The sequence below is a fragment of the Papaver somniferum genome, chromosome 1, assembly GCF_003573695.1.
Source record: "Papaver somniferum cultivar HN1 chromosome 1, ASM357369v1, whole genome shotgun sequence".
Taxonomy (NCBI): domain Eukaryota; kingdom Viridiplantae; phylum Streptophyta; class Magnoliopsida; order Ranunculales; family Papaveraceae; genus Papaver; species Papaver somniferum.
In genome coordinates this window covers 14,311,383-14,322,441 of record NC_039358.1, presented here as the reverse complement: position 1 = coordinate 14,322,441, position 11,059 = coordinate 14,311,383, and the positions used below count along the sequence as shown (strand labels likewise).

General features: G+C 33.8%; 1 long non-coding RNA gene across 2 annotated transcripts; it reads right to left on the bottom strand.

Moving 5' to 3' along the window:
- Positions 1–869: 869 nt before the first annotated feature.
- Positions 870–10,207, bottom strand: LOC113279583. 2 transcript variants are annotated; one of them, XR_003325673.1, is made up of 4 exons: positions 8,821–10,207; positions 7,852–7,935; positions 6,956–7,311; positions 870–1,265 (listed from the first exon to the last, which is right to left on the bottom strand). It is a non-coding gene; the product is annotated as an uncharacterized LOC113279583 (long non-coding RNA). The 2 variants fall into 2 exon arrangements; XR_003325672.1 differs by having other exon boundaries at positions 6,956–7,049; positions 8,821–10,193.
- Between the last annotated feature and the right edge of the window lie 852 nt (positions 10,208–11,059).

The window sequence follows — 11,059 nt, the reverse complement described above, 5'->3', positions numbered from 1 at the left end:
CTTATATATTGTTTTGGTTTATACTATCTTTGTTCACGTTGATGTAGAGATGTGTATATGTCATTCTTATGTAAACATCTGCACGAGACGAGGTTTTGACATTGCAGTTAGTGGAGGAAATTAAAAATGATGTTGAAGTGGTTTTGAATGTTGAAGGATCCGAAAGTGACAAAAGTTTCAAAAGAGGTTCAAGCCCATACTAGGTTTACATAAAGGAAAGAACTGATGTGAATGGCAACAAAGAAGTAGGCAGAAAACGTATTAATATATATAGATATCTTTCTTTATACATACAAGCCCTCATAAGAACTATTAAGGTATAATTCTTGAGATTTTATAGTAACGTTCATTGGGTACATATTTTGATAGAGGTTCATAAACCAACATTTGAGGAACATGAAAACTACATCTGTTGTTATCTGACTCGGGCTTTTTCATGCATCATATATTGCTATGAAAATTTGATATTTTTTTCTATAGACGTTGATTCATTAGGTATTTAAGGAGCGGTAACATGAATTTTTGGGACTAGCCAAAAACAAGGAATTACACTATGAGTACCATTCCTCTGGTCATGATTTTGATGATATGGTTTACCCACTGGGATGTTGTCTTGGAAAAATAGAATCTGATACAAGAGCTTAGACATGGCTAATACGTACTTGAAATTGCATCATTCTTGTGTAATCTTAATTACTTTATCGGATTTCTTAATTTATGTTCCGGGTTTTTGGTTAATCTGACTAATCAAAACCATGCATATTATTACTCGGATTACTTATATCCGGAACTGTGAACATTGGTTTCTTTTTAGTTGTTTAAATTTATTTCATCTGCATGAATACTTTTTTTTTTTATAAAGAGAAATTTATACCACTACGTAAAAGAAAGAACAAAGTTTTTGTTACATAGCTTATCTAGCCATATATCTTTTCTAGATATATCCCAGTATCTAGAATCGATTTTACAGTCCGTGAATTTTATAAGGAATTTTGTTAACTTATCAGCTAACTTGTTACAATCCCTTTTAATGTAAAAGAAATAAGAACTAGCAAGAAATTGGTTTTGCTGAATGGCCTGATGCAAAATGGACTTTGATCTCCAATTGACCGCAAAATGGTTCTCATCCTTCATACTACCGATGACATTTTTATTATCATTTAAAAAGACCACATTTTCTATACCACATTCTCTAGTCCATCTGACAGCTTCTCTGCATGCCCTAGATTCTGCATCTTCTGGGCAGGATCACCAACCTGAACCTCCTGCAAAATCACAAACCATACCATTGTTATTCATTATAATAATACCATAAGCATATTTACCTGAGCTTTCATGGAAAGCCGCATCAAAGAGAATGAAATTGTTTTCCTGCAACGAATTTGACTGAGAAAAACCACTATTTGGGTGGGGGATATCAAAATTGATTGAATTGATTTTCTTTCCAGGTGAATGAAGCTAGGTATTGTTAAAGTTTTTTATGTCTTTCTGGATGTACTCAACCAGATCCAGAGGGTTAGCAGTGATTTTATCAAACACCACCCTACACCTGTATTTCCAAATATACCATAAGATATAGGCCAAAAGCTCTCTTTTTCCACTGTCTTTATAGTTTAAATTTTTTGCAGAACAGAATTTCCTAGTAAATGAACAAACAGCTTAAGTGAAGATACATTTCGTGAATAGATGGTCAATAGTTTCCACTGCATTACTGTTGCAGAGGGGGACAAATAATTTCAATAAGGGAATACCTACCTAATATTTCCCTGACAGGAAGACACTCACCGAGAGTTTTCCATAGGAAATTTTTAAATCTAGGAATAACTTTTAGATTCCAAGTCCCTCTCCAGTTAACTTTAAGGTCAGAATGATTTTTATTACATAAGTAGTTATAAGCCGATTTCATAGATACATTACCATCTTTTGTACCTAGCATCTCTTAGTATCTATTTTATCTACTTTAGAGTTAGGTTCTAATTTTTTTATCTCCTTCACAACATTTTCCTCAAAAAGGTTATTAATTAGATTGAAATTCCATTTTCCATTTGTTTCAATTATATTCGAAACTTTATCTGCTAGACATATTACTCCCATGTTTTTTGGTTCAGGACTTTTCCCATTTGGTAGCCATTTATCATACCACAAATTAATGTTTTTTCCATTTCCTAGCTCCCAACTATGATTTTCTCTTATTATATCTAGCCCTTTACAGATACTTGTCCAGACCCAGGATTTGATGGTTTTCCTTTTACATTCTAAGGGATCACATTTTGGAAAATATTTTTTTTTTAGGATTGCACTCCAAAGTTTATCTGGAGTTTCTATGAGCCTCCAAGCTAGTCTAGTTAATAGAGATAAATTGAATTTATGATCTTAGAAACCGTATTTGAAGGGAATACCTCTGAGAAAGAAGCTAGGCTTCAAAACCTAAATTCTGATTGGGAAAATCTTTGTATGGCTGATGAAGATTCATTTGATGAGTTTAATCACAAAGTGCATGAAATTGTTAATGCATTTTTTAGCATTGGGTAAGACTATTCCTGAAAAGGACATTATGATGAAAATTCTCAGATCATTGGCAGCTAGATACGATTCTAAGAAACATGCCATCGTTGAAGGAAATAACCTTGATACACTTTCTAGAAATTCACTCGTTGGAAATTTGAAAGTACTTGATCTTGATCAGAACATAGTCAGAACATATGCGTTCAATGCTGTGACCAACACAAGTGAAGCTTCTAACTTGTCTTGGGATGATGATTGTTGTTCAAATCATGTTGATCTGGATAAGTCTTTGATTACATAAAAAATCAAGGATATTGTGAAGAAAAATAAAAGACCTGAGAAACGTCTCTCTCTGATGCTTCAAATGATTCAATACAAGAATTGAAATCAAGTCAGTTTGTCAAGAATATGCATACTCCTGTAGTTTGCACAGAAAATTTTCCTATGTCGGCAGAAACCTTTATTAACTAAAATTTCAGAATACGAGTCTGACACTGAAATTTTGAAATTCTTGGATAAAAACGAAGAAATTCATCAAAAAAATCTCCGATTAAAGAGTTTATTACACTCTTAAGTGTGACCTGCAAAGGTTATCTGGAAGTTCTGACAAGATCTCACAATGTTATTTCGACAGAAGTCTTTTGGTAACACAAATGGTTTAGGGTTCAAAATCAAGATTGTGAGCATAAACAACTCTTTTATTCCGGCCAGTTTTGGAACAATAAATGTTAAAAGTTGTGATAAACATGAGTCAAATCGACAAAGAAGAAATCTGTCTCTGAGTTGTTTTTCTGTGGAAATTCAAATCATGTCCAGAGTAAGTGTTGGAAATTCTAGAGGAACAATAAAAGAATTGCCAAACTTCAGAATGACATTCAAATGATGAATCTGGTTTTGGATAATTACCAGAGGACTCCTGAAGACACGAAGAAGTCTAAGCGAACCAGAGTCCAACGAGGTAAGAAGTTTGTCTATACAACAAACCTTGGTATGTCACCATGTGACACAATATGTGAGCATCTTGCTCACTCCTTCACTACCTAATTGTAGTGATATATGCATCCTCTTTATTAACTTGAGAATATGAGGATTGCATCAAGGTTACTCAAGTCGTGTATAGACGTTAATTTCTTAATTTCGATGTATACAAGGTTATGAATGTTAAGTTTTGCAGCTGAATATTTTCTTTTCAAAAATAGATGATGGATCCTGAACCGTGAAGACTTTTTCAAAAACTCTTTAGGGTTTGGTTGTCCTATGCTAGTTACAACCTAACGAGCTAGAGGAGGTACGTAACGATACTTACGAAAGTTCTCTTATATACAGGGAAAAGACGAAACTTTTTAATGACAAGATGATTTCTCGGAAGAATTTTTTTTATGGGGAAAAAAGTTCTTTTATTTTACTCTCGTCTTTAACTATTTCCTGGTAGGTTAAGGTCCAGATGGATTGGACCATATGTTGTTACTAATGTTTATTCTCATGGTGCAGTTGATATAACTAGTCTCAGGGATGGGACAACTTTGAAAATAAACGAACATAAGTTGAAACCATACTACGAAAGTATTTCTATCTCTTATATTTTAATTCTTGTTATTTTGCATATCATATTTGAATTTCCCATCTTGATTTTACTTTGGATGAATCAATTATACTGAGGACAATGTAATATTTAAGTGTGGTGGAGCATATAGTATCATATCATATGCATATACACTATCTATGCATTAAAAAATACTCTTTGATTTCTTGCATACTCGAGACTTCAACTTTTGGGGTTATTTATGAGTTATTTAGGATGACACGAAACATTTTTTTAGGTTGAAACAATTCTTACAAGTATAGTTTGATCCCCACTTTGTCAATCTACAGTCCTTATATGTTCATAATTGAATGCAAAACTCAAATGCTAGAAATGGCATGGTAGTCGTTGGAAAATTAGTTCTCGCAATTAATCATTACTGAATCACTTTCTTTTTATTTTTTCAGCTATATGTTTCTCTAAGTGATTTGGTGGGATCCTAGTACTTCCATGGGTGTTGTAGCAAGGTAATCATTGGTTGAGTTTATAAAAGACCCATAAGACAATTGTATTACACTCGGAAAGAATGAGACAAAAATCAAAAATATATATAAGGATCCTCTTCATATGCCGACAATGATCACGTGAAAATTACCTTGAACATCTTACATGATCTGTGTGAGACAATCATTTGATGTTAACTCGGGATGATTCTATTGATCAAGTAATCATATGAAAATTTCTTGAAGCTAGTGGTATGTGTAAGATTACCACTGTCGTTATTTTAAGAATGTTTCAATTGATTATCGAGAGTTTTAGAACTACCAATACATGGAAATTAATCATGTAGTTGATGAAATGAGTAAACCCTATCATCTTTATTTAGAAAGTCGAAAATACTATTGATAAGGTTCTCGACAGTAGGATAGCAGTATGTGTGAAACTGAAAAAGCGGGGGGTCTAACAACCACACCCAATATTTATTTAGTTAATATGTATAGACTAAATCCAATATAATTTCGAGAGAATCAACTAGACAGTCAGACTCAATCAAAAAAATATATCCAAGAGTTATATCTCTATTTCTCAATTCAATCTGCAATCGAACAAATAGAAATCTGAGAGCCTGATTGATATGAGAAATAACTTGGATGGTACCAAATACCTATGAAGTTTTGTTCTTTCTTAAGATAAATCAAGGTGCACAGGAACCAATTGATAATCCGGTCTTACAACACCGAGTGAAGCCTAGAAATATCAATCACCTCACAATAACTTAACTATATGGTAGTAGAACAAGTTATTGTGGAATCACAAAGAATGAGACGAAGAGTTTTGTGATTAGTTTTATATCTTTCATATCGGAGATAAATCTCAAGTAAATCTTAGAGAAGATAATACTCAATATGATAGAATATGTAAGATTCAGAATACGCAACTATAGAGAAAATAGTTGGATCTGGCTTCAGAATCCAAATGAAGTCTTCAAGTCGTTAACCTACATGGTTTTGGAAAAACCTAGGCTAAAGCGAACCGACTCTAGTACGCAACTAGTATCACACAGAAGTGTGTGGATTAGGTTTTCCAGTTGCTATAGTTCTCCATTATATAGCTTTCAAATCAGGGTTGCTTACAATCAAAGCTAGGTTATCTTATTAACAAAGCATTTAATATTCACCGGATAGATGAAAACCTGATTTAAGATTCAAGCTAAGTTTGCTTAAAAACAAAGCAATATCTCTCCATCGTTAGATGATCTTAGCTTGTTACATACAAATGAAATATACTTATATTTGGATACGGGTAGCCGTACCTAAACGTGTATATTGGATTGGTTCATGAACAGTTAACCGAAATTAGCCATATGACACTTTCTTTTTAACCGCATTCATCTATCACATCTAGATCAACTATTACGATCAATCAATCATGAAAGATATCAAATGAATATAATTGTGCTTCTCATAGAGTTGTTAAATTTTATATTCTCATAGAAGTATATAAGAAACAATCGAATCAAAATCGGTTTGATTTATGATTGTACAAAATACTTAATCAATAATCAGTTCATGAACATTTTATCCACGGTTTGCAAAAGATTGCATTCCTTGATTAATAAATATTTTTTTCATGAGTATGAGAGCATACTTAACCTATTTTAAAACATGAACCACTTAAGTTTGCAAACGGGTATGCATACTTAAGTTTCGGAATTTTGGTCTCCACCAACAGTTTGCAAACGGGTGTGCATACTGTTGTTCCGGACCTAATTCAGGTCAAACCATTTGCGAAAGAGTATGCATACTTGGTTCTCGGACTTACTCAAGTGGAACCGTTTGCAAATGGGTACGCATACTTGGTTCCCGGACTTTAACAGTTAAAACCGTTCGCATACTGATATGCAAACTTGGTTTCCGGACCTGAATCACACCAAGACATTTTATGTACAAAGTACAAATACTGTGATGTATCCAGAAAATGGTTTTAGCTCTAAACTCACATTTCAATCATTGAAACATTCTTAGAAGACGACAATGGTTTTCTCACACAAACTATTAGCTTATAAGAAATTTTCAAGTGATCGAATGATCAATACGAAACTTTCCGAGTTGACTTCAAATGATTGTATCACACAAATCATGTAAGAGGTTTCAAGGCAATTTTCACATGATCATCTTTTGACTTATAATTTAGTTTTCAACAAATAAATTGTTTCCAACTAAATATATCAAGATTAACGATGAACGTAGCTAAAGCAAAAAGCTATCAACACATATTTCGAGAAATAGATAAGCGAGTTAAACTCAGCTCGAAATATCAAATGTGCATAATATGAAAGTCTATACGCTATATGATTTTGTCTCAATAGGAGATATAATAGAATAAAATAGACTTCTGAGTGATAGATAAGTTTTAGTCTCCACATACCTTTTGTTGATGAAGTTCCTTCGAGTTTTTCAGTAGATCTTCGTCTTCAGTTGTAAGTTGTGAAGTCTGTAACGCCCCCAAGACTAGCAGCCGACTAATCCAAGAGATTAACAAAATAAAGAGGCAATAAGGATCTAAAACACTTACTTAAACGTTCAATTAAGAAATTTGTTACGACACTTAACCCAAAAACTATCCCCTCTCTAAAATATATACATGAACTCCTCTCAAATGATACATATACAATAGACATTTGGTTTACAAATAAAATATACGACATAACATAGAAGAAGTTAACCAATTAATGAACTGAATGTTTGATGTTTTCGCTGCGCAACTTTGATATGTCTCTGAAACTGAAAGTGGGAATGGGTGAGCACATCACCCCTAAATGGGGTGCCATAACATTTAACTTTTAAGTAAACACTGGAAAGATTTTGGAAAACAATACATTTTCCCAACACACTAAAAGACAACCAAACGCACAGAAATGCACAATCATGTATATATGGAACTAACTCCTTCTTCAAACAATGTATAATACGGTGTCAACCAGTTCCACACCTAGATAACTATTGATGTCATCAATTCCTAACCGACAACTGATGACCAATAAGCATAAAAGTTGAATTCATGTAGATATAAATGAAGGAGTGTACCCTATATACCACATACCACATATGGAAATTCTTATTTCCCATACAATTCATAATGACAAACAAACATTACAAGTCCTTTCCAAACCATGGAAAGATTAAAAGAAATAACAGAACTTTCGTAATTCAAAGTTAAACAATGTATGGAAAGCACAATCAGACAATGCATGAATTTGTTAAACATAAACTTTTATAAAAGAAACAACAACGATTATAAAAGAGTTAAATATAAATTCCCACCTCTTTTGATGACAAGCCACGCACACCTCGAGATCCATGATCCACCGGTTCATCCTTTGAATCGATTGTTGTTAATAAAAATCACTGTTAATCATACAAGCATTCTTAGAATCTAACAAAAAAGGCTCACACAAGGCTCATAACATAATCTCATATAATTCTCTAGTGATAGGCTAAGTGAACTATCTAATGGTTGTAAACCCATTTATGACTTCTACCCTTTTTATTCTCTAACTTTAGCATGTCTAAGGTTTACTAATTTAATTAGATTAGTTTTATAGTCCATTAGATAAGACTTATGAATATCTACAACTTTGTAGAAGGAACCAAAAGCTAACTCAGACCATAAGAAGTCCAAATCGTCAACATAGGATAACTATTCCTAAGCCCAAATCCACTAGACTGGTCCATTAAACTAAAGCTAAAGCCCATCCCACAAGAGTCAACTAACGGTCAATAACGGTTAAACTGACGGTCAAAGGTCGAGTAACAGTCAACGTCAGTGAAAGGTCAAGGTCTAAGTCAACTGGCCAAGTTCAGATCCTGGTCAAATGATCAAAGTCTAAATCGGTCAACTAGTCAACTGAGGTCAAGACATGAACTCAGTGAGTCAACACCGATTTAACTCAGTCGGAAACTGAGTCAGCTAACCTAAATCAGTCAGACATCTAACTAAACCGAAAAGTTTAAGGTTAAGCCAAAGCACATGCCAAATTCTACTACAGTAGAAACTCTTTAAATTAATAGCCCTGGTACCAGAGAAATCTATTAATTTAGAGATTATTAATTTAGCGAGTTAAATTTTAGTTTGCGCAATCCTAGTTGGGATCATCAAATGTTATTATTTTAAAGAGATAATTAATTTAACGAGTATTAATTTAAAGAGTTTCTACTGTATAACTTCATTTTTATCAAGTCAATTATTTCAAATAACTGTATAACCCAATTACAATTACAGAATCTATTTACCTTAATCGGCAATCGCAGGCTTTTACGAAACTCTTTGCTATGACAGCATTACAACCAACTCAGCCTATACATCTTAACAGCACAAACCAACTCCAAGAGTTTTACACCAATCACATACTATTTCGACTGAGTTCAGCTCAACAATTCTTCCTGCAATTTACCAACAGCACCTAGCCATCATCCACACACATTCCATTCCATAACCATTTCCAAATCATAACAACAACAGCTCAATACCACACCAAGAACAAACCAACATCTCATTGATTCAAATGTGATTCACTTAATACACATCCATTTTAGTGACACCATAGCCAATTCCATAAACTCCAACATCATTACCACAATAAGTCCAACCCTATTTCTATTTTCCAACACAATTCGCCAATACAGACATAAGACTACCATTTTCAACTCCATCTTTCATTTCATTCCATTAGTACCAGCAGATAACAGCTCAAACAACACTCATTCGCATCATCTCAATTAACATTAACACCAACAATTCATAACACCCAAGTCACAGCAAAACCCTTCTTTAATTCCTTAATTCTGTTAACAATCCTAAATGATCAACCAACGAAATTGAACAACTTTGCAAAGAAATTCATAAAAGTAATTACCTCATATTAGATTTGCTCGACCAATTGAAATCTGGTTCTATTTTACTTTGATTCAATTCTGCTTTCAATTTCATCTTCTCAACTTCCCATCTTGAATTCAAACACAAAACCAGAAACACTAATTTCTACACATAATCAATAACATCTCAACTCTTCTTCAGAATAACATTAGAATTTCAATTAAACGACGACCCAGTTGCTCTTCATCCTTCAGCAACTCGATAATCGTCATGATTTTCAAATAACCCAAAGATCAGACCCAAAACCCTAATTCACTGATATTTCAACAGAACCACTTTACATCTTCAATTAAAACCCATCTTCTATTTTTCTCTTGAGCATTAATTTCATCTTCCACTTCTTCTTCTGAATTTCAAACGAAACCCTAACTCTAAATTTCAAACATCAAAACAATTTCAAAGCTTCAATCAAACCTCTATTAAGAACAACCTATCTTCTAACTTCTTCTTATTTATCCTCAATCGAAATCTCAAGTTCATTTACAAGAACCCTAATAATTTCTCACGATGTACAACCTCATCTCCTTCTTCTTCCAATTCATAACAGTAACACCTCCACCCTCTTTACCTTCACAACAACATCAATCAATTTTATCAATCGATACACACGGATGAACAGCAGCAGAGAAACAGAGACAGAACGGAGAAGAAGAAGAAGAAGAAGAAGAAGAAGAAGAAGAAAGAAAGAAGAAAAGAAATGAATGATTCCTCGATCCAGTGCAGGTGATAAGACCAAAGGTATTACTAGGACACTCACTTGCTTCGATAAGGGCATCCACAAGTGTATGTGCTGCAATAAAAGCGTTTACCCAGAAATGACGATTTTACCCTTCGTACTAATCAAATGTAGGGGTGTAAATAATACCCGAAAATACTCGGCCTGCCTGTATCCGCCCGAGCCCGCCTATACCCGAAGTAGCCCAAAGCCTGTTATGGCCCGTCATGGACCACCCGGCCTGGCCTGGATTAATTTATTGGGCGGTCTCGGGCTTTGAGATTAATTATGATGTCCGGCCTGAAAGCCTTCTATGTGTCATTAATCATTTAATGTCCTCTTAAAAAGACTTAAAAATTACAATTTTATAATTGTCAATTTTGTGTCAAGAAAAATAAAATATATAATTGTTTTTACTTATAATTAACCTTTTCAAAACATTAATGGTAATATATTTTCTTATTAGAAAGTTTATTGTACTCTAATTAATTATTTATTATAGGCTAAAATTAAAAATTTGTCAGTGTAATTTAAATATTAAATAATACTATGACTTACGATATGCGATGTTGGAAAGGAAAGGATATTGTATTTAATACTGTTCATTTGAAAATTTAAACTTAAAAAAAAAATCAAAATAGTGGCATGTCCGGCCCGATCTGGCCTGCCCGTATAAAAATCGGGTTTTGGGCGGTCTTTGGGTAGCAAATTATCTACTTGTGTCCGGCCTGTCCGGCCTGAATTTGTTTACGGGCTCACAAATATTAAGCCTGGCCTGCCCGGCCTGTCTTAGTTTTTGGGTCGGGCGGCCCGGCCTGCCCGAATTTACACGCCTAATCAAATGATCTTTTCTTCGCCAGTTATCCGAATGACACGTTTGA